Raw genomic sequence first — 26,387 nt, 5'->3', positions numbered from 1 at the left:
TAAAAATTAAGGAGAGAAAGATGAAAAATTTCAGTGCTATTCAGTTATACATCCTTCAATGTCAAAGAATTATTAGCAATTTGAAGATAGTTCCACCAGGATTCTTGATTAGTCAGGTATGTTTGTATTAAATTCAGCATTTTCCTGAAAATAGTATGACTTTTATGCTACTTAATGTTCTTTGTTCAATTCCTGAACAAAAATCTTAGCTCCTCAATAATCAGCTTTTCTAATTCTATTCTATAATTGCAATAAGGCATCTCTGAGAATTTATCTCCAGTGATGCACGCCGGTAGTATGTGGCCTTTTCTTGAACCCGTCAGAATTGTGACTTTTCTTTGAACTCTTGGCTGCTTGGTGCTACTGACCTTGTTGCTCATTTATAACTTGGGTGTCATTTATCACTCCCAGATGAACAGATATTGTTGTGGAAAGAGACTGAATGCAATCATTCATGCCATTGACTCTTTCTCGTGGTGACTTCCAAGCTTCCTTCCTTACAGGATAACTGATAGGGAGAGATTAGTGACAAAGCTGTAATTCTATTGAGGGATTGTGATGTAACTGTATCATAAAGCATGAAGTGAGGCTCAAGAGATTCGAGATCCCCGAATGCTGAGATTAAGTCACAGCAGCCACAGTCAATCTCTGTCAGTGTGTTTTGTGATGGTTTTTAATCTGCCTGTAAAATATTAGCTACCTGTAGGCAAGTAGAAAAATACTTTTTCTTTTTTTATGGTATTGACTTTATTATATAGCTTCTCCAATTTCAAAGCTTAAAAGAAATATTGATTTTTGTTTTTACAAATACAGTCAGACATTTTAGATACTATTAAGAAAGCTTGCTCTTTGATTCAGTAATACATCTTTTAACTCTGTGAAACTTTTTCTTGGCTTCTCATACACCACGTGAAATACTTAGGTTTTAATATTTAAAACAGGAACTTTTATGTATATGTGAAACTTTCGATGTAAAAATATATTAATTGACTTGATATTTTATTTACCTGACACTTACAAGGAATAAAGGCATTATGTTTGAGTTGTCCATATCATATCATTTCAGTTAACTTGTGCCTTTAGTGGAAACTTTGTAAGTCATTTTGTTGGAGGAGGTTGTCCAGATAACAGAAGTCTGTGGGAGTATTAATATATATTATTTATTAAGTGTGCCCAAAATACTTGTTGAAGCTAGTGTAAACAGATTTTTTACTGCAGGATTTTCTCAGAAACTTATGTGTTAAACAACTATGCTTCTCTTTAGTTTAGAATCGTAGTATATAGCATTTCCCAAATGAATTGATATTGAACCTTATTTTTCCTTGTGCCTCCTGAGAGTCTACTGTTGGGATCCACTCTTTGTTAAACAATAATCTAGACCTACTTAAGTGATTATAGGAAGATAATATGAAGAAATTGGAAAATTTTACTAAAGAGTTTTTAAAAAATGAATCAGACTTTTAAAGTCTCATACTGACATGCTGGCTCTTTGGTAGAAAGATCAAAGGGCTGTGACTCAGGATTTCTTGATTTTCTTCTTGTAGGTAAAAATAGCGACTAACATTTTTAGAGCATTTCTGTACATCATCTGTATTTCTAGCAGTAACCTTGAAAGCTAGGTATTACTGTCCCAATATTTTATAGATGTATAAATGGAAGTGAATTGAAATTTGATGATTTTATGCTTAAATCCTGTACTATTTCCTGCCATGTCTAAAGGCTTTAGTAAAATATATATTTTATGTCCATATGTCAGGAATCCCAAGATCTAAACAAAAAATGTAAAAGTACATTTCCTGAATAAATGAACAAATTATGATGGCTGACCTTTATACAAGCCTCCCAAAACTCAGAGTGAGTTATGGGATCAAGGGAGGAAGGAACTTGTTCTGTTTTTATAAATATAGTTAAAACCAATGTAAATATATGACTTGCCTTAAACAGTAAGGTTTTTTAGACATAGACTGAGCTTGCAAAGAGGGTATGTGCATGTTTGCCTTCTCCTGGCTATCCTGGCTCATCAGAGAAAGGAGTCAATTCTGAAGGCCAGGCCAGAGTCGGATGGGAGGAGAGGAGCACTGAATGTCAAAATGGATTCACCATCTTTAAATATCTCCTTCTTTATTTGATTATAGGAAAAAGATAAAGTGAGTAGACGTGGTCAAATCTCACATGACCCAGTGGATTTTTCTATTTTTTCCTTACACTTCTCAAGTATTTTTTGGTTGTTTGTGAAGACCAGTGTTTATCACCCTTTTTCTGAACTCATGCCTCTCAAAAAATATTCTCAAATTTCTCTTCCCCCAGATTATGATAAACCCTCTTAAATTTGCTCTTAAATTCAAAATCTTTTGAATATTACCACATATGAAAAAGAATACTTAAACTTTATTTTCTGTGTTTGCATTATTTACTACTGTGGCACTAGTTACTGGAATTTCTAAAAAAAAAACATATTAAATATGATTTTCAAACTATGTATCCCCCTTTCCTTCATCTCACACCCTGATATTCTGATATCTTCCCTCAGTTCTGTTCTATATTGTGATACACTGGTAGAGTGACTGTCATTCCAAGTTACAGACTAATTTTCCTTTCTCGCTTCACTGTCATGACAAAGATTCCCTTCCGTTTTCAGACAAGACAGTGAAAATAGGGATTCTGCACTGAGGGGAGTTAATTGGTTAAGTCAGGTTACTGTAGGTTAACTGAATCACAACAGAAATGGGGTTAAAGTCTCAGAAGGGGGTTAAGTCTCAGAAGGGTGAATTCTTCCACTCAGCATTTACAACTACTACAAAATAACAGATTCTGGCCCTCTTTTCTTTGAAGACAAATAGGATTTCACTTCACATTTGACTGTTATGATTATTTAGAGTCATTTTTGAAAAAAATTGGAGGTTTCGTTCATAACTTTTCCCAAGATCCTCTTACTCCTTTGATATCCAGTCATTTGTTTTTGACTTAGTTGTCTTTCTTTAATTGTTAACTGATATAAACCAGATACATTTTCAATGTCAGTTTCTGTGCATGTAGTACAAGCAGTCCTCCAAGAAAAGAGTCACTTTCATGGACTTCACATACTTCCACATTTTTTGCAAACTTTGCAATGTCACCTGGCAGTTTCCATTGTCAGATTTTTAAAACTGACAAGCAGCTGAGAGACTGGTTTAATTGAGTGGTTGATATGATGAGCAGAAATGGAAGTTAGCATCAGGAATGTTTACGTGGAGTCTAATTTTTTAAGTCATAATAGTATGGTGAATTTATTCACGTTATGTGGCTCTGTAACAGTGGTCACCCAGAAAATAGATGTCCAGATGTCCTAGACCCTTTTCATACCACATAGCCTTCCTGAGAAATAACTTTTGTGTAAATAATACAGTTTATTCTTCATATTTAAATATTTTATTCCTAATAAAGTTAATTCTCTTTTTGGATATTTCTCCACCATCCAGATGAAGCATTTGATTACATTTGTGGGCCCACCACTTTTATCCCTAGTCCATCCCTAAAGAGAGAGGCACTAGAAGTTAGCATACAGTAAGAATCACTAATAACTAGCTTGTGGCTATATTCTTGAGCTTATAGCTTACTGACTACAGAATAGCTCAGACACCCCTGAAGGTAGTCCATGAGCTTGACCTTCTTGTCTCTGGACAAGCAGCACTACCACTCAGCAGCACCTGGAGGTCCATGGAAGTCCCTTAGGGACATGTGACTTGCCTGACATAGGGAATGTCTCTAAGAAAGGTCTCTTAAAAATAGGTCTGTTTATCCAAAGCAAACACCAGAATATTGTCCATTCTAGTCTTTTCTATGCGGTGGAGAACATAACAGGCTATCTTGCTTTTCACTAGGGAATGTTCACAGAAATTGTGATGTGTTATTTCATTGTCAAAAGATGATTTTTTTCCCATAGGAACAATTGTAATGGGTGATAAGTGGTGTATTTCTGACCAAGAACCCAACATAAAATTAATCAGAGCAAAACATGCAACAAATATAAAAGTCTACAATAATTTAAACTAGTAAAATTTTGCTTGAAGCTGTAGAATAGGGAAAGAAATGCTTTATAGATACAACAGTTACATAAATAAAACTCTTATGGACTTGAATAAAAATTTATAGCTATTGGTGATAAACACTTGTGGAATAACTGTTTTATTTGCTTTCTTAAATATTAGAAAGTATTTTCTGAAGTGATCTTTCTTCCAATCGGCTTTAAAAACTGTCTGGGGAATTTCAGATCAGTGCTTTACTTTCAAATTTTTTTCTGTAGCAAGCAGATGTATTTTCAAAAATAATTTACAGTTCCTCTTTTTTGCCAAGCCAATGTATCATTAAATATTGAGTGAGACTTCCAAGGGCATCAAAATTGAATAGGAGCAGTAGTGAAATTTACCAAAAGCAGTTGATGGTAAGTGAGGGCCTCATTCAAGAGGATTCAGGGAACTTCCTTCAAAGAAAACTTCTCTGCTTCTTAGTGGTGGCAGTTAGGTTTGTTTATGGCATGTTCAGGTCATCAAAGCCCTGTCTGGTGATTGGGGATTTAGGAAGGCTACTAGGACAATGTCTCCCTGTGGGTTCTGACATTTCTTTCTGCCTCCTCACCCTCCTTACAGTTGAGTATGTTGCCACCAGCTCAATATTTACTCTCTCCTGCTTCAGAGTGGACTACAGAGGATTCTCTGTGACTGACCCTCATGAGGAAGAGGCATTCTGTAGATTTCTCCCTTCCCTTCACTGCCATATTTCTCTAAAGCACAAGTCTACTGCCAGCCCAAGCCAAGAGCCTGTCTTATTCAGCCGAGCATACTCATGCTATAGAAGGGATGGTTACACAATGTATCAAGTGGGCATAAGAGTGAGATCCAGAGTTCATTTTACATGTTAAACCAGTGATATAGGGAAAGAATCAAGTGGTGAAATTAGGAGCCCAGGGTAAAGGATAAAACCCTAGGCTAGAATTCAGGAAAGGTGTGCTACTGATGGTTCTGCCACTGATTCACTACATATCTCTGGGACTGCATTTCAGTTGTGTGTTGGTTTGGATGTATTATATCCCCCAAAATGCCATGTTCTTTAATGCAATTGTGTGGGGGCAGACTTATTAGTGTTGATTAGATTGGAATCTTTGGATTAGATTGTTACCATGGAGATGTGACCCACCCAACTGTGGGTAACACCTTTGATTAGATTGTTTCCATGGAGGTGTGGCCCGGCCCATTCAGCATGGGTCTTGATTAGTTTACTGGAACCCTGTGAGAGCTAGGCAGAAGGAGCTCAGTGCTACAGCTGAGAGAGACATTTTGGAGATGGCTGTTGAAAGCAGACGTTTGCTGATGCTTTGCAGATACTAGCCCAGAGTTTGCCATGAGAAATTAAGCCTAGAGACATTTTGGAGAATGCCATTTTGAAATGCAACCTGGGATTGGCAGACGCCAGCCACGGGCCTTCCCAGCTAACAGAGGATTTCCAGACACCAATGGCCTTTCTCCAGTGAAGGTATACTCATGTTTATGCCTTGGTTTGGACACTTTTATGGCTGTAGAACTGTAACTTTATAACCAAATAAACCCCCTTTATAAAAGCCAATCCATTTCTGGTATTTTGCATAATGGCAGCATTAGCAAACTGGAATAAGTTGTCCCATCTGTAAAGTGAACATGTTAGACCAGCTTTAGTGCCTACGATTGTATGATTATGGATGGGATTTGATTTTGCTCCCTCCTGCCATATTGAACTAGCAAATACCAGTTATACAGACTAAATTAAGTATGCATGGATTCTTTACATTATAAATGTCTTGTTTTATTTATATCTAGTCAAAAAGGAAAATATGTAGGTAGAATGCAATCATCCCTAAGCTTTAGTGTATAATGCTAATGTTATTTTTCAAAGGCTTTAAAGATGTGTGATTAACCAAGAACATCAGAATCATGAGTCAGACTAAAAGCTCATCCAACTCAAGGACCTCAGACTTTAATAGGACCATTTGTGGGCAGAGGTTGCAGCTCCTTTTTCTGATCTTTATCACGAAGTGTAAAGATCATGGGATCTAAGGTGTAATTTACTCTTGGCAATTTTTTTCATCTACGGTGTCATCTAAAACCTTCCTGAACTTCCTATTTTTAACCTCTGTCACCTTCAGGTTGATGGAGTCCACTGAGTAAAAGTCTGCATTTTTGACCAAAAAGCCTCCTTCAAAAATAAAGACCTTGCAGCCTTTTTCATGTATTCTGCACTTGGAAATGAACATGTAATCATCCTCTCTCTGCCCTTCATTTTATAATCTTCAAATATAATCTTCTCACAGTCTTTTCTGTTACAGACTGAAAATATTAAATTGCCTTTATTTTATTTCCATCTGGTAATTTGTTGTTCATACGGATTATTTCAGTTGCCCTAGAGTTGCAAAAATTAGAACTGCTACTGTACATTCATTGGTGGAAATTGTGAAGCAGGGGTACTGGTTAACTAACTGGAAAAGAAAGACAGTGATGTCAGGGTCAGAACCTTGAAGATGAGGTTACTGTTGTGGAGCTTTGAACAGTTGTATATGTTCGTGACCAGAATCATCCCCACCTTGTAAACCCTGGCTTATTTCCCAGGACTCAGCTCCAATATGCATCTACTTTGTGATGTACAGTTTTCCTTCCTCTTCTCTGTAGCATAGATGCATATCTATGTGAACTTAATGCTGCTCATTTCCACTTCTAGGATGTTGGGAGAGGCCCCTGATAATGTATCATACGTTCAAAAGTTTTCATAAATTGTGCAAAAGGTAGTTCAACCACAATGATTTGAGTCTTGTTCCGCTCATTGCAGTAGGCTAGAGTGTTCTGAGGATAAGGAAAAGTGGAAGCCATGTTGGTTGCAATATGGAAATATGTTTTGGAATGTTTTGATATAACAAATGAGAAATTACAGACTCCTGATTGGGACATTTATTTTAAAAGTGAAAGGAAATTCGGATAAAAATTAGTGAAACATGGTACTAAAGCAAAAAAAGGTGAGGGATAAAATTAATTGAAATTATTCTGACATTGAGAAGCAAATGATAAGAAAAACACATTGCAATCATACCTAAAATAGTAACTCATTTAAAGGAAGAGATAAATTTTGAAGGCACAAAGGAATGAGACTCTATAAAATTATTTGATCAGCCAACTAATGAAAAGGAATGAGCTATATGAACATGTTAGAAAAAGATTTAAATTTATTGCTGATTGGACATGATTATTGACTTTGATGAGGAGAACATGAAATTTTTAATGGCATCAAAGCAGTGAAGATAGCTGTGACAAACTAGTTAGTAAGAGTTGTCAACTCAGAGTATGTGAGATAGTCATTGCACAGGAAAATTTGAAATGCCTAAAATCTTATTTATATGAAAGAAACTTGATGAAAGTTTTCCCAAATTGGATAACAATTTAAACATTTTTATAATGTTGCCAATATAAGTCGTGAAGCTGAAAGTTTTCTGAACTATGTACAAAAAAAAAAAAAAAAACAAAAAAAAACCCCCACAATTTTCAATAAGCTATCCTAGGGAAAAGACTGAATTAACTGATTGTGATGTTTGTGATACTTTCAGCATTTTAAGTTTTGTAATACTTCGTGATTTCTCATTCTAAATATTCACATACATACCCAATTTTATATTTGTAATTTTTTCTTCTTTTTCTTAAAGAAAGTCCCTGAAATGGACTATGTTTCAGGCCTGTTAAGATCATCCTGCCTAGCACACTTTTTGTACTTCAATAAGCATTTATTTTATTTGAATTATTTTTGCTTGTCAGTCTGAAAATTCCTCATGGAAAAAAAACAAGGTTTTTCATCTTCAAAACCTCTGTGCCTAGCAGAGTGCTTTTTCTAACAACTGCTCACAAGTAATTATTGTAGGATGCCTGGGTATTTGAGGGGCCATGGGTCTCATCTGGAGAGATCTTAAGGAGAGTTCTGAGTCCCCTGCTCTCACTAGTAAAACCCATTGAGGTATTCAGATGAAAATTTTTATGTTATAGCAATTTCTTATTTTGTAATATTTTAAAAATATTGATTTGAGTAGTATAGATAATCAAATTCTCCAATGAAAGCATAACTTCATTTGGTTTAGAGAAGACATTTTAAGAGGTATCTAGTTCCATCTTACCCCAGTTATGATTAAAAATAAAATTCTATCTCAAAACTAATTATCACCATTTTGAATGTGAAGAGGAATTTCTATCATAAAAAAGCTCACACCTCAATTTTTTTTATTAGAGTAGTTTTGGGTTTATAGAAAAATCGTGCATAAAATTCAGAGTTCCCATATACCACCCCATTATTAACACCTTGCATTGGTGTGGTATGTTTGTTTTAATTGATGGAGACACATTTTTATAATTACACTATTAACTATAGTTCATGGTCACCTTTCTTTTGACTCTGAGTGCAAATTTCAAATAACAAGCTCTAGTGAGATCTTCATTTAACTTAAGAGTGTGTTAAGATGTGGGTATTGTTTGTATTGTAATAGTTTCTTTACTTTTTAAATAAATATATCTGGAGCACACAATTAGGGTAAATCATATGTTCAGTTAATGAAAATTTAAGGAACACAATGTGAATTAAAGAGAAGTTCTGATTTTTGTTTTACTGAAGGTAGGATATTTTCAATTTTAAAGATGAGACATTTCATACAGAAATAGATTTAATTATTCTGTATGCATAGCAAATAAGCTTTAGGAATGGAATGATAAACTCAAATTAAGCATTTTTGATTTTTGCTCTTTAAACAAAATGATAGTTTTCACTGCAATAAATAGTGAAGTATGAATTTACTTGGTAGATATACAATTAAACAGAATGCGTAAGTTTTCTTGCTGTGTTCTCAAGACTTGACATGTAAATCAAAGTTTCTTAAAAACTGTCTTGGTTGTCATACAAAGTTATATCATTTTTTATATTTGCTTTAAATGCTGTGATTTACAGTATGCGGTGAAAATGATGTTTAGTAATAGGTTTTTCCTAGTTTTTTAAAAACCATTATTGAAATAAAATATGGAAGTGAAGAATCCAGGCAAGATTTACATCTGGAAGACTCTTGGATGTGTTCTTGCTTATCTGGGCAGGCGTAGATGTGCTTCTCTCCTTTAAATGAGAGTCCTAATTTCCTAATATCCAAGTAGAGAACATGATGAGTTTTGAATTCCTCTACAGAAAAACACTGGAGAGGAAAAAAAAAATGGCTGCTTGGGTTTTAGGACTGGGGAACAGTGAAAAATCTAAAAGAGGTCCTCAGTGACCCACTATGGAGATAGTTTGATTTAGTTTATGCCCTTCAACCAGATATTAAAACAATAAACAAACATTCTTTCTTACTCCCAACCCAAAAGCATTGTTTTGTACAAGTCTCATAAACTCAATCAGCAAATATTTATTGAGTACTGAACACTATGTGTATGAGACACCGTGCTGTAGAATGAAACTCTTCATGAACACTGAGTCTAATTTGGGGGAATATATTATGGTAAGTGCTAATATTATGAGTAGGAATGGGGTGCTATGGGAACACGGGGAAGCAACAGACTAACTTGACTTGGATGAATCAGGAAAGGAGTCATCAAGCAGCTGTTCACATTAGAATCATATCGCTTTAGAGTTGGAAGCAGCTTTAGAAAATATTAATCCACAGATTAGGTAAAAATTTTAAAATAAAATATGAATGGGTCCAGTATAGTCAAAAGTGAAACTTTTCAATGATTTATTCAACAAATAATTATTAAGTACCAACTATGTGCCTGGCACTGTTCTAGGCACTGGGGTTAACACTGTTAAAACAGCAACCAAAATTCCTGTCCTCTTGGAGTTTACATTCTAATGGGAGTGGAAGGTCACACATTAAACCTCCAGATACATCAGATGGTGATAAATTGATAACTGCTATGGGTCAGCTAAAATAGAAAGAGGTTGTGCTGGTTTGAATTTGTTATGTACCTCATAAAAGACTATGTTCTTTTAATCCACTCTTGTGGGGGCAGACCTATTGTGGGTGGGATCTTTTGATTAAGTTGTTTCCATGGTGATGTGACCCTACTCATTCAAGGTGGGGCTTAATTAGTTTACTGCAGTCCTTAAGAGAGCTCAGGGAGAGAGAGCTCAGAGCTGGCACAGACAAAGACACTTGGAGATGCAGACAGAAAGACATTTGAGGATGCTTAGCTGAGAGACGAAGCCCAGAGTTTGCCCCAGAGAAGCTAAATGAGAACCCACAAATACTTAAAAAGAAAGTCACTGGCATCAGCAACTGAAAGCAATGCAACCTGGGAGCAAAGCACCAGCAGACGCTAACCACGTGTCTTTCCAGCTGACAGAGGTGTTCCGAACACCATCAGCCTCTCTTCAGTGAAAGTATCCTCTTGTCGGACACTTTTATGGCCTTTGAACTGTAAATTTTTGTGTACTAATAAACCCTCATTGTAAAAGCCAATCCTTTTCTGGTATTTTGCATTCTGGCAGCTTTAGCAAAACGGAACAGGGGTATAGAGATTATGGAAGGTATTGCAATTTAAAATAATTGGGCCAGATAAGACCACTGAGAGAAGAAAGCTGAGTAGGACATGAAAGAATTGAGAGAAGCCATTGGGAATATCTTGTTATATTGAGGGTTGGGAGAGTGTTGCAAGAGCATTTCTAGGAAACATGAGTCCACTATAAAGGCAATGAAGAAGGAAAATGTCTGCACCTTCTAAGAACAATTGGAAGCCAGTGTGGTTGGAGCAGCAGGAGTGACGGGAAAGCACAGAACATGAATTTAGAGAGAGAATAGGGAATTAAATCACATTGCATCTTACAGGCAATTGTAAATAATTTGGCTTCTGCTCTTAGTGAAATAGAAGAGAGAATTGCTTTAAGTAAAGGAAGAACATGATATCACATTTATTTTTAAAGGCTTATTCTGACTGCTATGTTGATGCCAAACAGTAAGGGAAGACAAGCTGCTGCAAATGACCTAGGTGAGACTGATGCAATTGGACTTAGAGATCACAGTGGAGGTGGTGAAATATGGTTGAACTCTGATCTATTTTTAAAGTTAGAATCAACAGATCTTGTTGAAAGAATGTATATAAATATGGGGTTTAAAAGAAAGAGTAGTTCAAAATGATTCCAAGATTTTAGCCTGTGCAACTAGATGATGAGATGAGGCAAGCTGTAAATGGAGCAAGTTTGGGGCAATAAGAGTTTGTTCTTTTTACATATTGTTATAGTTTGCTAATGCTGCCGCAGGCAAAACACCAGAAGTGGATTGGCTTTTATAAAGGGGGTTTATTTGGTTACAAAGTTACAGTCTTAAGGCCATAAAGTGTCCAAGGTAAGTGGTCAACAATTGGGTACCTTCACTGGAGGATGGCCAATAGTGTCCGGAAAACCTCTGTTAGCTGGGAAGTCAAGTGGCTGGCATCTGCTCCAAAGTTCCGGTTTCAAAATGGCTTTCTCCCAGGATGTTCCTCTCTCAGCTTCAGTTCCTCAAAAATGTCACTGTTAGTTGCTCTTGGGGTGTTTGTCCTCTCTTAACTTCTTCGGAGCAAGAGTCTGTTTCAATGGCCATCTTCAACTGTGTCTCATCTGCAGCTACTCTCTCAGCTGTGCATTCCTCAAAGTGTCCCTCTTGGCTGTGGCTCCTCTTCAAAATGTCACTCTCAGCTGCACTGAGTTCCTTCTGTTTGTTGGCTCATTTATATGGCTCCAGTGATTTAATTTAGACCCATCCTGAATGGGTGGAGTAACACCGCCATGGAAATTATCCAATCAGAGTCATCACCCACAGTTGGGGTGGGTCACATCTCCATGGAAACACTCAAAGAATTACAGACTAATCAACACTGATACCTCTGCACACACAAGATTACATCAAAGATAATGGAGTTTGGCAGGACATAATACATTCAAACCGGCACACATATTATGATTGAAATGCCTGGTTATTCAAGTGGAGATGACAAGTAGACAGCTTGAAATAGGATTCTGGAGAGGTGAGAAGAATTTGACATTTAAAGCTTCCACAAGATCACAAAAGGAGTGAGCATAGAAAAGAGAGGAGGTTCAGGGACTGAACACTGAGCACACCACTGTTGGAGGTTGTTCAGCAAGAAAAACCAGCAAAGGAGCCTGAGGAGGAATGGCCACCGGGAAAACCAAGAGACTGCCTTGTACTAGAAATGAGTGAAGAAAGTGTGTTACAAAGGAGAGTTCAGCTGTACCAGATGCTGCTTATGGTTCAGTAAAATGAAGCCTGACTGAGAATTGATCATTTAAGTTCATACAAGTCAATGAGGACTTTGAAAAGGACAGTTTCGATGAAGCGGTAGTAGTAGGAAAAGCCTAAAAGGAGTAAGTCCTGGAGAGAATGAGAGGAGAAATTGGAAAGGGCCAGTATGAAACTCTTTATGAGAAGTTTTGTTGTCAAGAGAAATAGAGAAATGGAGCGGTGGTGAGGAGTGTGTGATTAAGAGTGGTTTTCATTTATTTATTTTTTAAGATGGGAGAAGAGCTGATGCTTCTTTGCTGTCCTGAAAATTTAGAAGGAAAAACAGCTGATGCAGAAATGGGAAAAGTTATTCATGGTATACCTTTGATTTGGTCATAACATTCTTTTTTTGGATTGCAAGGGTACAATTTTTGACTAGTGGGGTTAAATGGAGTAGTGATTCTCAGTCTTGTCTTCGCTGTGGAATCACCTAGGAACTTGAAACAAAAATCAGTGCTCAAGCCCCATCACAGGACAAATGAATGAAACTCTGATTCATTTGTTTGGTCCTAAAAGCTCCTGAGATTAATATAACATAAAACTAGAATTGAGAACTACAGAACTGCAGTAACTACAATATAATTAATAACAAAGTTTAAAAAAATGCACCAGTGTACAGATGGCTTTACCAATTCTCAGCCTAATAAAACAAACAACATGACTACTGCTTTGCTGAGATATCTGCAAGATAGCAAGTCCTTATCAGTCTAATTTCAAAAGAAAATCTAGTAATAAACATTTGTTCTCATTATGGTAGATTTCAAGATGATATTTGCTGAGATCTTGCATATCAGAAGAGGCGAATTCTGAAGAAATAACAGGCAAGTAAAAAGTCAAATTTTCTGGACAGACTGTTTTGGAGTGGGTAAGTAAAGTGTAAAGATTTTTATTGAGCAGGCTGGTTGGGAAAAAAGGAGAAACACCAGAGTTATAAATGGGCTCTCCTATGGAAAAATTGTTTCTATCTCTAAAAAATTATGATAAAATAAATGGTACTAAAATTGGTAGAGGATTAGTTACCTTAATTCAGGGGATTATGATTTACTGAGGGTTTCTACAATACTCTTTCATTTACCCTTTTTATGGAAATGGTAAAAGCTTAGACACCAACACAAAATTTGCTCCTCCAAAGCCCAAGTCTATGCTCTTTGCATAGTCATTGGCTAGTCTTTGGGCTTATGAGCTAAGCACCAGATAGTCATACAGGAATTTACAAATTATTAGGAAAAGTCCTTGACTTCTTAGAGTTATTGAATGAAACGGATAGTTATTCTTAATTCCTCAAGATGAGTGAACCATAAAATTCTTATTATACAAAATTTAATAAGCTGTAATTTAAAAACTCTCTAGGGAATGTTGGCTTTCATCGGGCCTGTAGTATGAACATAGTTTGTGCAGCTATTGAATGTAATGGTTAATATGTGAAGTTATTACCTTTCAAACTTTTGGAAGGAAAATGTTCAAAGTTGAATATTTTTCAAACCCTGAAGATCAATCTGACAGTTTTCTGTATTTTTTCATCTTCTTCTAGTTGCTGTTCTTTTCTTTTCTTGGGTCATATCTATTTCAAAACTGTCATGATTCTTTTTCTCTATAATGTCCAATCATTCTTTTCTTTCCTCTTTCCTTCATCTCCCTTTTCTCCTTTTGCTTTTTCCTAGTTCTTGGGGAGCATATTTGTCCCTATTTATTTTCTGTAATGCATTAAGGTTCATATCCAGTAGTGAGTTGACACATACTACATTTTTTAAAAAGGAGAGAGAGAAAGAATATAATATTAGAGTGTGTAGCATACAGTAAGGGTAAGTATTATTTTATGAAACTTTTTTTGTATATATATATATAAATTACTTAGTCATGATATAAAATTTATTATTTTTACCAGGAATTACAGTTTAAAAGTTAAAAGCCACTGGAGTAATGAGTGTTAAGGACTTGATAAAATTATTCAGAATTATTTTGAGTAGCATATTTTAAAAACTCAACCAAGCATGCACCATAAACCAGGGGTTATGACTATTTTCCTTATGGTGATTATTTGTTTTAAAACCTTTGTGGTTGCAGAATTTGGTTGTGTTTAATTTGCCATAATGTTCATTTATATTAAGTTTATCTAGGTTGGAATGAGATCAGTTCACAGAACAATCAGGCCCTCATGGAAGAGGTGAACCAAGGGGACACCTAAGAGCACCTGCAGTTCCCCCCTACCCCCACCCCCACCACCAGGAGTTGCTTCCCTCCTCCCTATCCATACAGTTTTATACACAAGACTTAGTTTATTTTTTTCTTGCTTTAAAGCATTTTTTATTAGAATCTTTGGCAAAACTGGACATGTATATAAAATTAAAAAAAAATTAAAGTTTGTCTAAAGTTTGTGCCCGAAACTTCTGAGGTAGTTTTCCCAATCAAGTTGTCATGTTGCTTATACAAATAAATACAGTAAAGTTCCTAGGCTCAGCCAAACACTAGATATTCTTTGTGTCACCAAAATCCGCAGCAGCCAAAGAAGATGTGTGGCTTTCTACTTCTTGCAGGTAAGTAGAAGGAACCATCACCACTAGATTTCCCAGTCATCCCAACATCACTTCTCCAAGGATGTAGAGATTCCAAACCTTAGGCCTTCGGGCATCAAGTTAATGCAGTCTCCAGGAAGAGACACCGCCCCTGCCTGGGCTTCAGAACTCTCACCCTTTATTCAAGGACAACACACTGAATCTCCAATAATCTGTACTTTGAGTGAATCCATCCATCATAAGAGTTGCTCTTTCACAATTGTATTGACTTGCAACTATCTTGCCAAGCTTTCTTTGTAAATCATCAAAAACATTTTTAATACGTTTTAATATTTTATGAACTGTTTTTAGTGTCCATCTAGGATTTCAAAGAATGTAGGGAGACCAAATGAGTTATGAAGTGATTCTCAGGCTTGAGAGATAAAACAAATGCTTTTTGAGGTTCTATTTACTACTTTAATCTCAGGCCAAATAATAAGAGCCCAAATCTTCTCACAGTGTTTCTGAAAGTCATGTATTCACAGAGCAAACTAGACTTCACCTATCATAACACTGATAGCCCTTTATTGTACTGGCTTGATTACTGTTAGCCTCTTATAAGGGACTTTAAAATCTATGATCTCAGACCAGGTCCTCCATTTCGTGGCTATCATTTGCACCTCATGTAGTGCCAAGCGCATAACAGGTATAAAATAAATTTTGTTGGAGTAATGAGAGATACTTTCACTGGTGGTAAGATTTCACCTGACACTTTGTATATTGGGTTGTATATAATGGTATTTTAGGAGCACCATATTCAATTAATTAAGGACAACAATAATATGAGCACAGTTTTTCAAAATTTATATCCTGAATTACCTAAAAGGCTCTGAAAATATCTTGAGTGTCCAAAGGACAGATACAGCTCTACCATAAGGTAAATCTCTGCTCACTAGTAGCACATATAAGAACTTCTAATACCCTTTATGATACCAGTGGGACATGCATTTTAGAATATATTAAAAAACTATTCTATATATTTTATTTACATTTATGCATAAAAAGTAAAGGTGTATTTTGCTCTCTTTTAATGTGAAGATTGACACAATATGCATGTAATTTGTAAACAAGTATCAACATATGGGAGGGAGGGGTTACATTTCTTTTTTCCAAATACAAGTTTGTGATTTAAAAGGTTTTTAATATCAATGTACACGACCACCATAAATGCATATCCAGAGCACCATGATGATGTGAAGTACTCAATGGTGTACATGAACATGTTTTCTTTTCATTCACATAAGTGCAGATGATGGAAACTATTCAATAAATCTTCATATATTTTAAACTAACTTTTAGAGATGACATTATGAAAAAATTTTGGAGGCCATAGGCAAATTACAGATACACACAGAGAAGCCAGTCAGAATTGAAGAACATTCCACATAGGTGAAGTAGAAAGCCTAAAGTGAAGTTTCCCAACAAAACTCTGGAAGACTCCTTGGATCAGCCTTAACAAAATCTTGACCAGAGTATACTCTGGGGTGGTTAGTGGGATCATTTATTGGAAGACTCCTCATCTGGCCAGTCAAAAAGGCCCCTGGGCTAGAGAGATGAACGATATCAATGAAAGATAGAAGACAGGGGAATATTATTTATAATGTAATAAGGGAAAAATTGTATAATAAAAGAATTGTGTATACAAAAGAATTGCATTTACCTGACCTTTTAAAGGATAAGGATAAAAAAAGATTTTTGCAGACAAATAAAAAAGAACAGCACTGCCTTAAAGGATGTACTTTAGGAAGAAAGAAAATGATTATAATAGGAAAGTCTGAGATGCACAAAGGAGTGGTGGTGAGCAAATAAAATAGAAAACATCTATGTAAATCTAAGCAATATAAACAATATAAAATCATTACAGAAAGTTTCTAATTGATAGGGTAAAAATCAAGAGAAAAAGTATGGGGCAACAAGAGAATATGAGGTGCGACTGATTAGAATTAAAGCACTTTGAGTTCCTTTACTTGTTCAGGAGCTAACATAAGATACTGATCAACTTTAGTATTTAAGTGAAACATGCGTGTTAAATATTTAACAGCTAAATGAATAGAAATAGAATGTTTAAATGCCAGAGTATGGAGGGGAACAACTTGAAGTTTAAGTAAAGCAATTTAGCTATTTGGATAGACATGTAAAATTATAATATTGACAGTAGAGGGCAGAGTATCCCTGATGCTGTTGAAAATTTCTTGAAATTGCAAAGTATCTAATGTTGTCCCTAAAATCTTACGTTTTATATATTGAGCTAGTAATAGAGATTTTAGAAGTTTAAAAATATTGATGACACAATTTACACTGTATTAGAAACAGAGATGCTGTTAGGACCAGTGTGTTATTAAGACTTAGTTTCTAGACTTTGGATTTAGGAAATCTGTTGAGTTTTGCTAATGCATTTTGAGAATAATTTCCTTTTTCTCCTGCAAGATAATTTTGAAGGTCTTGGTTAAAACAAAAGAAAAAGGAAAAAGTGACTATAGAATAGAAGGGTGAGAAACATGTTTTCTAAGTCTGTTAGATAATCTCTGTATAATGACTAATGTGGTTTCTGGATGTGATTCTTTGTTTATATACTTTCCCATCCTATAAATAACTTAAAAGTCCTTCTTGAATTCTGAATCCCTTACAAAATCTTTGTACCTCAGTGTAGATACAACTTGGTCTTATATCCTGTTATAAGTAACATTGTTAATATATAGGAAACATTCAAATATTTGTTTCTGAATAAATGAGATGTTTTATGAGGCTGCCATCTTTATGTTAATTATTCTAAATAAAATGTCAAAGTAAAGAGTGTAACTGGAATTTACATTTTCTTAGTAAGTCAGAATAGGCAATGTTACACTCTGATAACAAATGACCCAAAATTTCAGTCAACAGCAACAACAGTTTATTTCTCACTCATGCTACATAGACACATGGGTTCGCCTCAGCTGTGTTCTGTGTTGTCTTCACTCTGGACTCCAGGTTGATGGAGCAGCCCTTATCTAGAATAATCTAGTCTCATAGCACAGGAGAAAAAGGAACCTGGAAAATTATACAATGGCTTTTAAAATTTCTGCTTGGAAGTGACACATCAATTTTGCTCACATTTTATTGGTCAAAACAAGTCATTTGACTAAGGCTAACATCAGGGGAGCAAGGAAGTATAAGCCTTCCCCTGAGCTGGGGAAAGATTTGTAAACAATAACACAAATACTACAGTGTCCTTATGATATTTCTTAGAAGTATAGCCAAAATTTTAGTCAATTGGTTTGTATAAACTCTTATTACAAAGGACTGGTGTTTTATAAATGTTATTATTCCTTAGTCTTTAGTCCCTGAGAATTCCAAAGAAAGTGTTTATGAATCCAATAGATGGAATTTTAGATATGACTATTTCTCATAATGGTGATTACTGATGGTAAGGAAAAATTTTAAAGTACTAATTATGGGTTTACTTTGTTTTTTTGTTGTGTTTTTTTTTTGCACAGTGATGGCAAAGACTCTGTGCTCCAGGTCTCTTCTTTCCCATAAGTTTCTGGTAAAAGAGATTATAGGTCTGTGAAAGAAAAAAAAGATATTATTCTCTTTAGGAATAGATGTAAGTCTTAAAAGACTATCTTACTAGACAAAGTGTTTGAAGTTGATAAGATATTTTCATGAATTTTTTCATGTAACTTCCACAATAGTCCTTGTAAGCTAACAGGTGATATGATTGGCATTTTCCTATGGAGGATGCAGAATTTGAGACTGTTGGCTCAAGGTCATATCACTGGTCCATGATAACACTAAGATGGAGGGTTTCTCTTACTCATAGATCATTCAACTTCTCAATTATTTTAGGAGGCTTATATAATATTGGCTCATTCTGTATTTGTGGATTTTTTGTGATTTTTTTGAAGTATATAAACAAGAAAAAACTAAATGTGATAAAAAAAATTCTTTTCCCTATTGCTTTGAATTTTAAACAAATTAAAATGGATACAGCTTTATTGTTCAATATTATGAAACTTAGATTCACTAAGTAACAATAACTTTGAAGTTAATAAAAAATATATAGGACATGATATGCTAAACTAACTATTTCTATATTAAAAAGAGCCCAAACTTATCTTCTTCTTTCTCTCCATTTCAGAAGTATTGTCCAAATTTCAGTTCTGCACATCTATCCTGAAATAATGTTGTTAAAGTCACATTCTGTTAGGGAAGCTACCTACCTTTCTTATGCCTTCTGGGCATTCAAATCTTCTTGCCCACCAAATCACAATTAGTGACAATTCACATTAAGTTGTCAGTATCTTTAGAACAGGACTATATACAGAGCCAAAAGAATTATTTGAGAATGATTGAGCCCTCACTATGAAAAGAGAACTGTATTTATTTTATTTTCTCTTACTGTATGCTGGTAATTTATTAAAAGCATAGGCTTGTGTCTGACTCTGGCTTTACAACCGGATCAGAGGTTGGCAAACCATGGCCTGTGGACCTGCCACTCATTTTGGCAACACAGACAATTTTATATATTTGAGCATTGACTATGGTTGCTTTCATAATACACTGCAGAGGGGAGTGGTTGTGACAGATAATTTTATGGCCAGCAAGTCAAAAGTATTTTCTGTCTTGCCCTTTAAGAAGATGTTTGCTGACCCCTGTACTGGATGGTTGATGTTGGCCAAGTTGTCTAAATATCCATGCCTTAGTTTTCTGATTATAAAATGTGAATAACAATAGTGTCTACGTAATTGGATTGTCATGAGGAGTAAATGAGTTACTCCGTATAAAAATTTAGCTGTGGATAATGAGTGTATCATAAAGGCTAGCTGCTAATAAAACAATAATCGCATCCAAGAAATATAAAATGGGTATATTTCTTTCTCACTAAGGAACAGGTAAAAACTCCTGTAGGAGAATAATCTCTGGTTATGTTTGGTCAAGGATCTGGATTCTTTTTGTTGCTTAATTTCTGCTAAGTTTCTGTTTTGTGTCCCACGTAATTCTAGCCTCATGTAAGCCTGTTCCAGACTGCCACTTCTTATAGCAGGCCCTTTCTTATTATTTGTGGAAAAATCTTCATTTCTACATCTGGAATTACTCAAAGGTCACTGTAAATATTGAGTCTTTATTAATGGTTTATTCTTCTCCAAAACGCTTTCCAAAATGCCTGCAGCCAGGGACTTATATCTAGGGAATGGTTTTCCTCTGCTTTCAGGGACCTCAAAGATTTTGCTCTTTATTTGTTTTCTCAGCAGAGAAGAGAAGGGTTTTATCCTGCCTGATATTAGGCATGAAGGTTTCATCAGCTAAAAACAAGTTCTTTGTTGGGCAAAAATATTGCAGTCCCGAATCTTTAAACATTTCAGATTGTAGCAAGTTTAGGAGTTTTCAGCTTTCTAAACTCCATGTCCGATGTCAGGGATACCATACAGCATTTGAAGAATCATTTCCTCAGCTTTGTGGATTCTAATACTTTCTAAACATATTATTTTTCAGATTACAAATACAATCTGTACAAATTGTTAGAAATTTTAACAAATATGGAAGAGGATAATAGAAATTGTAAATTCTGCTCTAATCCTTCTCCCAAGTTGTAGCACTTCTCCACATAAATTATATATATCTATTACATTATACATGTGAATATACAATATTATATATTGTAATATATTTACATCATTAGTATGTTTTATTATATTCTGTATCTTTTTTACTTGATATTGTCCTTTTCATATTTTCCCATGTCATTAATCTTTGCTGCATTGTATTTCATTCTGTAGAAGTACCACAGTTTTAATAAATTTAGGCATTTTCATATTTTTGGACCCTTAGGGAGAGAGTAAATTGTTGTTAACAACTTATCTACAGGATAATTTTTAAATATAGCACAAAATATTAAATGTAAGTTCTTTTTGACATAGAAAATTATACATCTAGGAATTTTTCCTAAGAAATATTAGGACAAGCTCACCCAAATATGGGTACTGGAATGCTCATGTCAGTGTTTATATTAATTTGACAAAAGTTTTGCAGCTTAAATGTTCATCGATAGAAGACTGAATAAATAATTTGCAGTGTGTTTCCAATGGAATGCAATGCGGTTAAAAGTGAAGAAGTTCATTTTTATTTATGTACATGAAAATTATTTATGTTATTTTAAGTGAAACAGACCAAATTAAAAATAGTTTTTTTACTTGATCCTGGTTTGGTAAACACACACACACACCTATATGAATATAAAAATTTGGAATAATATACTTCATAATGGCAACCATAGTTATCTGTAAGTACTGGTTTCTTCGGTAATTTTTCCTTTTTATTCTTTTTTTGTAATGTTTGACAGTGGTTCTTGTGTTACTTTGTGAACAGGAAAGAAAACAAAGATAATTTCAAAAAGAAAAAAAAAAAGATTTATTAGGTATGAGATTCTCCATAAATCTGTGTCTCAGTTTATTTGCAATAGTTGAGAGAGTATTAGAAACAATTCTTACTTCCTAGTGAGATCTTTATTTTTTTAGTGTGCACAGAAGTCTGTAATGACTCTGATTCAAGGGTGCTATAGAAATAACTTTTTTATGCAGGGATTGTTGGGCCAATGGACAGATGGGGGTATTAGGACTCCTCATATAGGGGTAAAGGCTTTTGCTTCTAGCTATTGCTTAATAGGATTAAGGAGGTGATTCAGTAGGGAACCAATGCTGAGAAATCCTAGAACTAATAGGGTGGTTGTAGGACTTTTCCCACTACTTACCTCTTTTGTTCTTTATGTAAGTAATGGCGCAAAAAGCACAATATATATCATTAAATACACCTTGATATGGCCATCCATTTATTGCCTTGCTCCTGATTCAGCTAAAATAGCTTCTGAACTAATTAGAGTTTTAAAATTCCAACCCAAGACATATCCTTAGAGAGAATTCCTAGGGGCAGAATTGCCATCTGACACTCAGAAAGGACTCTTTATCTCTCCAGTCATGTATCATGGAACTTATTTCACAACATTGTGGGAGGAAATAGAATTTCATTGTTTTTCTTTGCATTTCTTTAATTACTAATGTGGGCAACTGTTGTTTTCATACTTTATTGACCAGGTTATTCTTTTTAAAAATTTCTGTTGCAGTCTTTTGCCCTTTTATCTGTTAGAGCAGGGGTTGACCAAATCCAGCCTGTGTCCTATTTTTGTATAAAAAGATTTTACTGGAGCACAACCTTGCCCATTCATTTACATATTGTTTTGTCTATGGATGCTTTTGTGCCCCAACAGTGGGGTTGAGTAGTTGTGACAGAGACTGAGAGGACTGCAGAGCCTAAAATATTTATTATCTGACCCCTGGCCCTTTACAGAAAGAATCTACAGACTCCAATAGAAGAGCGATTTTTAAAAATAATTTTTATCAATTTGCATGAGAGGTTTATGTAGTAAGGATATTAACCTTTTGTTTGCAGTGTTTTTGCAAATGTTTTATTTCAGGTGTTTTACTTGCCTGATCAGGTCCTAGATGGTTTACATCGCTGAGGGATTCCTATTCTTTCTTTTTCTTGAACTCCCCCATGCCTGGCTACTGCAATGATGACTAAGTTAAATGCCTGCTACAATTTTTTTACCATGGCTGGAGAGTAGGCTGGTTTATTATATGGGTCATCACTTTCTCATCAAGATGCTTTCAGTCCTCATACTTGACTGGGATGCTAAGGAATATGTTTCTGAGAATCTTCTAGAATCCTTCTGTTTATATTGAATCTTGATAACCTAGCTATGATAAGGCTTTAAAGTTGTAAGTCAGTGCCTTACATGGATTTCTAGCTTGCTTTCAGTAAAAATAATAGCATATGTTTTATAACATTTTAAGTCTTATCCGAATGTTTTATGTGGTCTTAATCTTTCCTTTTTCCTTTTTCTCACCTCTTTTCCTCCAGTTTTCTTGCCGTACCTCTTCTATATTCTGCTAGTAACTTTGCTTTTGTTCGGTAATCTCTTTCCTGTGATATCATTAGTTCTGAGTGAGTTTCCTCCCCTTAATTAAGAGCCAGTTAGATTGTTACATAGATTTCTTTCAAGCAATATTAGTCACTGGGCATTTTCATAATGCAGAAATGGCAGTAAACTACTGCTTCCCATCCATATTTATGGAAAGATCTAGTACTATGAGAAGTGTTTTTCCACTAAGGCAACCAAATAATGTTACTGTGCTTATCTAAGTGTTTGTGTTCATGTGAACATTAAAAAACAGGGAGACAGGAATCACTAGTCCTCACAAGGTTGTTTTCCTCTCCTTCCTAAGCACATATAAAGATTTCCCAGCCTCCCTTGTTGTTAGGGTAGGGCCATGTGTCTTAACTGTGGACTAAGGCTGTGACAGGAAGTGACATGTCACTTTAAGTCTGAAGCATTTAAGTCGGGGTATAAGTTCCTCTTGCTCTGGTAACTTTAGGAGCCACATGATGAGATGGTTAGATGAAAGACAGCAGGGCCACCAACTGGTTCGCTGAATGACTATATGGAGGAGAGTTCCCTGCTAAACTGTACGTGTTGTATGAGTAATTAACCTGTGTTTTGTTACCAAACTATAATCTCATCTGTTATTACTAACACAGAAATTGGTTTTTAAAATGGGGTGCTACTATAATAAAATGCTTAAAATATGCTTGACAGGTAGCAAAAAAAAACTGATCCTGGAGGTGACAGACAAATCCATGTTATGTAATAGTAAAATATTTGGTGAAACTATTGCACACCGCAACTTGGAAGGCAGAACATATGCCTAGTCAACTTTTAGCTCCTGAGTAAGAGAGTGGAAAACAGAATCCCAGTTGTGAGTCAGCTATATTGGAAATGCTTGATAAAATATTACGAAAACAAAGATGAATTCAGGAAAGAACAGGCTGGTTTACGATCAGAAACAGGAAGAAATAAAGAGGATCTATAAATGTATATCCTTACAGTATTGGATCAGCCAACTGCTTCTAGACCCTATACAGTAAATTTCACAGAGGCTTTAAGTAACAAACGTTCAATAAAATCTTTCAGTTGATTAAAATGACTTAAGACAAAGGGAGATTTTAAGAGTGAGCCTCTCCTACTTATTATTACAGATATATTCAAGTAGGTAGCCACCATTAAATTGGGAGAAAAAGACACGGGCTTGAGAAAACAAAGAGCAATAGGAGATTTGAGACTAGATATTTACAAATGTGAATCTTGTTACTGGAACATGGAACTGATTGGAAATAAATAGAGAAGTCTCTTAAGTATTTGAGAGAAATGTACTGCCAAAGAAACCACAAGGCTGGACTAAAAGAGCCTTTGACTGTAAATGGCTGAAAATGACCTTTGTGCACACAACCTTATGTGAGCAAGAACAAGGCTGAGAAAGCTGTGCCCCCGAGGAGACTGATTTTCAGATGGAGTCAAAGTGGGAAAAGGAAAAGTAAGAATCGGTCAGAGGGTGGAAACAGAAGCCACACGCAAGGTAGGGAGTCTTCACTTGTGTGTCCAGCAGTACTTGGAGATTTATAGGGGCTATTGTTTGCCCTATCCTCCTTTCTAATAGTGAGTGTACTGTGGTTAGCCCGTTGTCCCACATTTGTTTACTGAGTGCAAATGTGGAGGGATGGGGGAAGATAATTTGGTTTTTAAATTCATACAGCTCCAGACAAAGAGAAGCCACATCTGCCTCGATGGTGGTACTGTGAACTTCATCTAGAGACATAGGACTTTGAGATTCATTCATTGCCTGAATGGGCTTAGGTGTTCTTCCATCTGGAGGTGCTGAGTGTGCATTATGTGCAGGAAAAAGAGTGAATTGAATATTTTCGTGAGTTGAATATTTAGCGTGTAGAAAAGAGGTAAAGATGGCTAGTCTCTGCCATAGTTGCTTCTTCCTCCTTTATTTAAACACTTCCCAACATCCCTTGAAGTTATGTACAGAACAAAACGTGTAATGAACTGTGAAGGAAAATGGAGCACTTTTCTTAAAGGCAGCTGTGTGTTCTCTAAGCTCTCTCTTCTTTTGCTATGGCAGCATCACAAGGTAGTGAAGTCTCCATCAGCCTAAGTCCCTAAGTTCTTTAATTAAGGACTTGTATGAAAAGCTAAACCATTATGAAAAGGAGAATCTTTTGCTAGCCCAAGTCAGATATAAATTATGTGTAAGAAGAGAACCTTCATTGTGCGAAGCCATTCATTGTGAGTTAACAACTGTTATTTTTATAATAATTTTGCAACAGGTTTTCTATTTTGAAAAGCTCACAGAAACCTGGGATTGGTTCCAAGTACACACTGGTGTAAAGCATTTAAATAAAAAATTAAAAGCTGTCAGAAAAAAGGCTGTTTAATATTAGTTCAAGCTAGGAGAAAGCAGAAAGCTTCAGTTCTAATCCTCTAAAACTGTACCTCATGATCCCAACAATCGTTCCTAAATTATGAGAAGTAATGATTTGATTCTGAACATATCCCATATTTGACATTTTAACCATCCCAAAAGACTAATTAAAGCCATATGTATTTCTTTTAGTGAAAGATATTGTTTTTCATCTGTAATTATGAGAGGTAGAAAGCTACATAGCACCTCATTTAATTAGGCTGGTTTCATTTTTAAAGTTAATTTATTTTTACCTAAGGACATCAGAGTAACTTGTTAAATATTTTATAAGAATCAGAACAAACAACGGTGTTTACGTTAGGAAAATAAAGCATTTACTTATCAAAAATGTACAAAGGCCATAAATCTGCAGTTAACACCAACATAAATTATGCACAAGTTTATTGTGGGGCAATGAGTCAAGAACCTTTATCCAAAATATGACTATACTGGACTGTGTATGTTTTTTCTCAGTTATTTGCACACTTTGTTGAAAAATGGAGTTTTATGGGAGAGTCATCATTGAAGAAGCAGCTAAGGCAATTTAAACTTCATGGAACAGGTAACTGTTCCACAAATTTTATGGACAGAGAAAACAAAATTGGATAGAACAAAATGAACTTGTATGTGTTTTTTCAGGAAATATGCACACTCACACTCATACATGCATACATACAACTGTATCTTTTTTGTTTGCATAAATTATCATTTCAAGCTTTGCTATATATGATAGTGTGGAGATTGTCAGATTTTCATGTTTGCAAATTGAAATTTGCATGTAAAAATGCCTGAATTTTCAAGAACCATAGGAATCCTCCAAGGTTTTTCATCTGATTTGCTAATGTAGATTCTTATTTTCTTGTTTAAACTTGGCTCTTTTCTTTAGAGCACATTTTTTTTTTTAAATCTGTCTCTCAAGCAGACCCAGATCTTGCACTCGACCTGCTCATAAATATAAGAAAGACAGAAATAAATAATCCACTAGAAAATCCACTTGACATGAGTACTGCATTTTATGTCTTATAGGACTGGAGATAGGTTTGACTTTGAAATCACTGCAGGACTATATGACACTTGGAGAAAATAATTTTTTTTTTTTCCCCACTGAGTTGGAGCTCTCTGGCCTTCTAACTCCTTGCTATAGTGAATTCATTGATACTGCATTTTCAAGGTCAATGTTTCATTTCTAGAAAAAAGAATGCT

This window comes from Choloepus didactylus, chromosome 1 (assembly GCF_015220235.1).
Source record: "Choloepus didactylus isolate mChoDid1 chromosome 1, mChoDid1.pri, whole genome shotgun sequence".
NCBI classification, from domain to species: Eukaryota; Metazoa; Chordata; class Mammalia; order Pilosa; family Megalonychidae; genus Choloepus; species Choloepus didactylus.
This window is presented reverse-complemented; position numbering follows the sequence as displayed.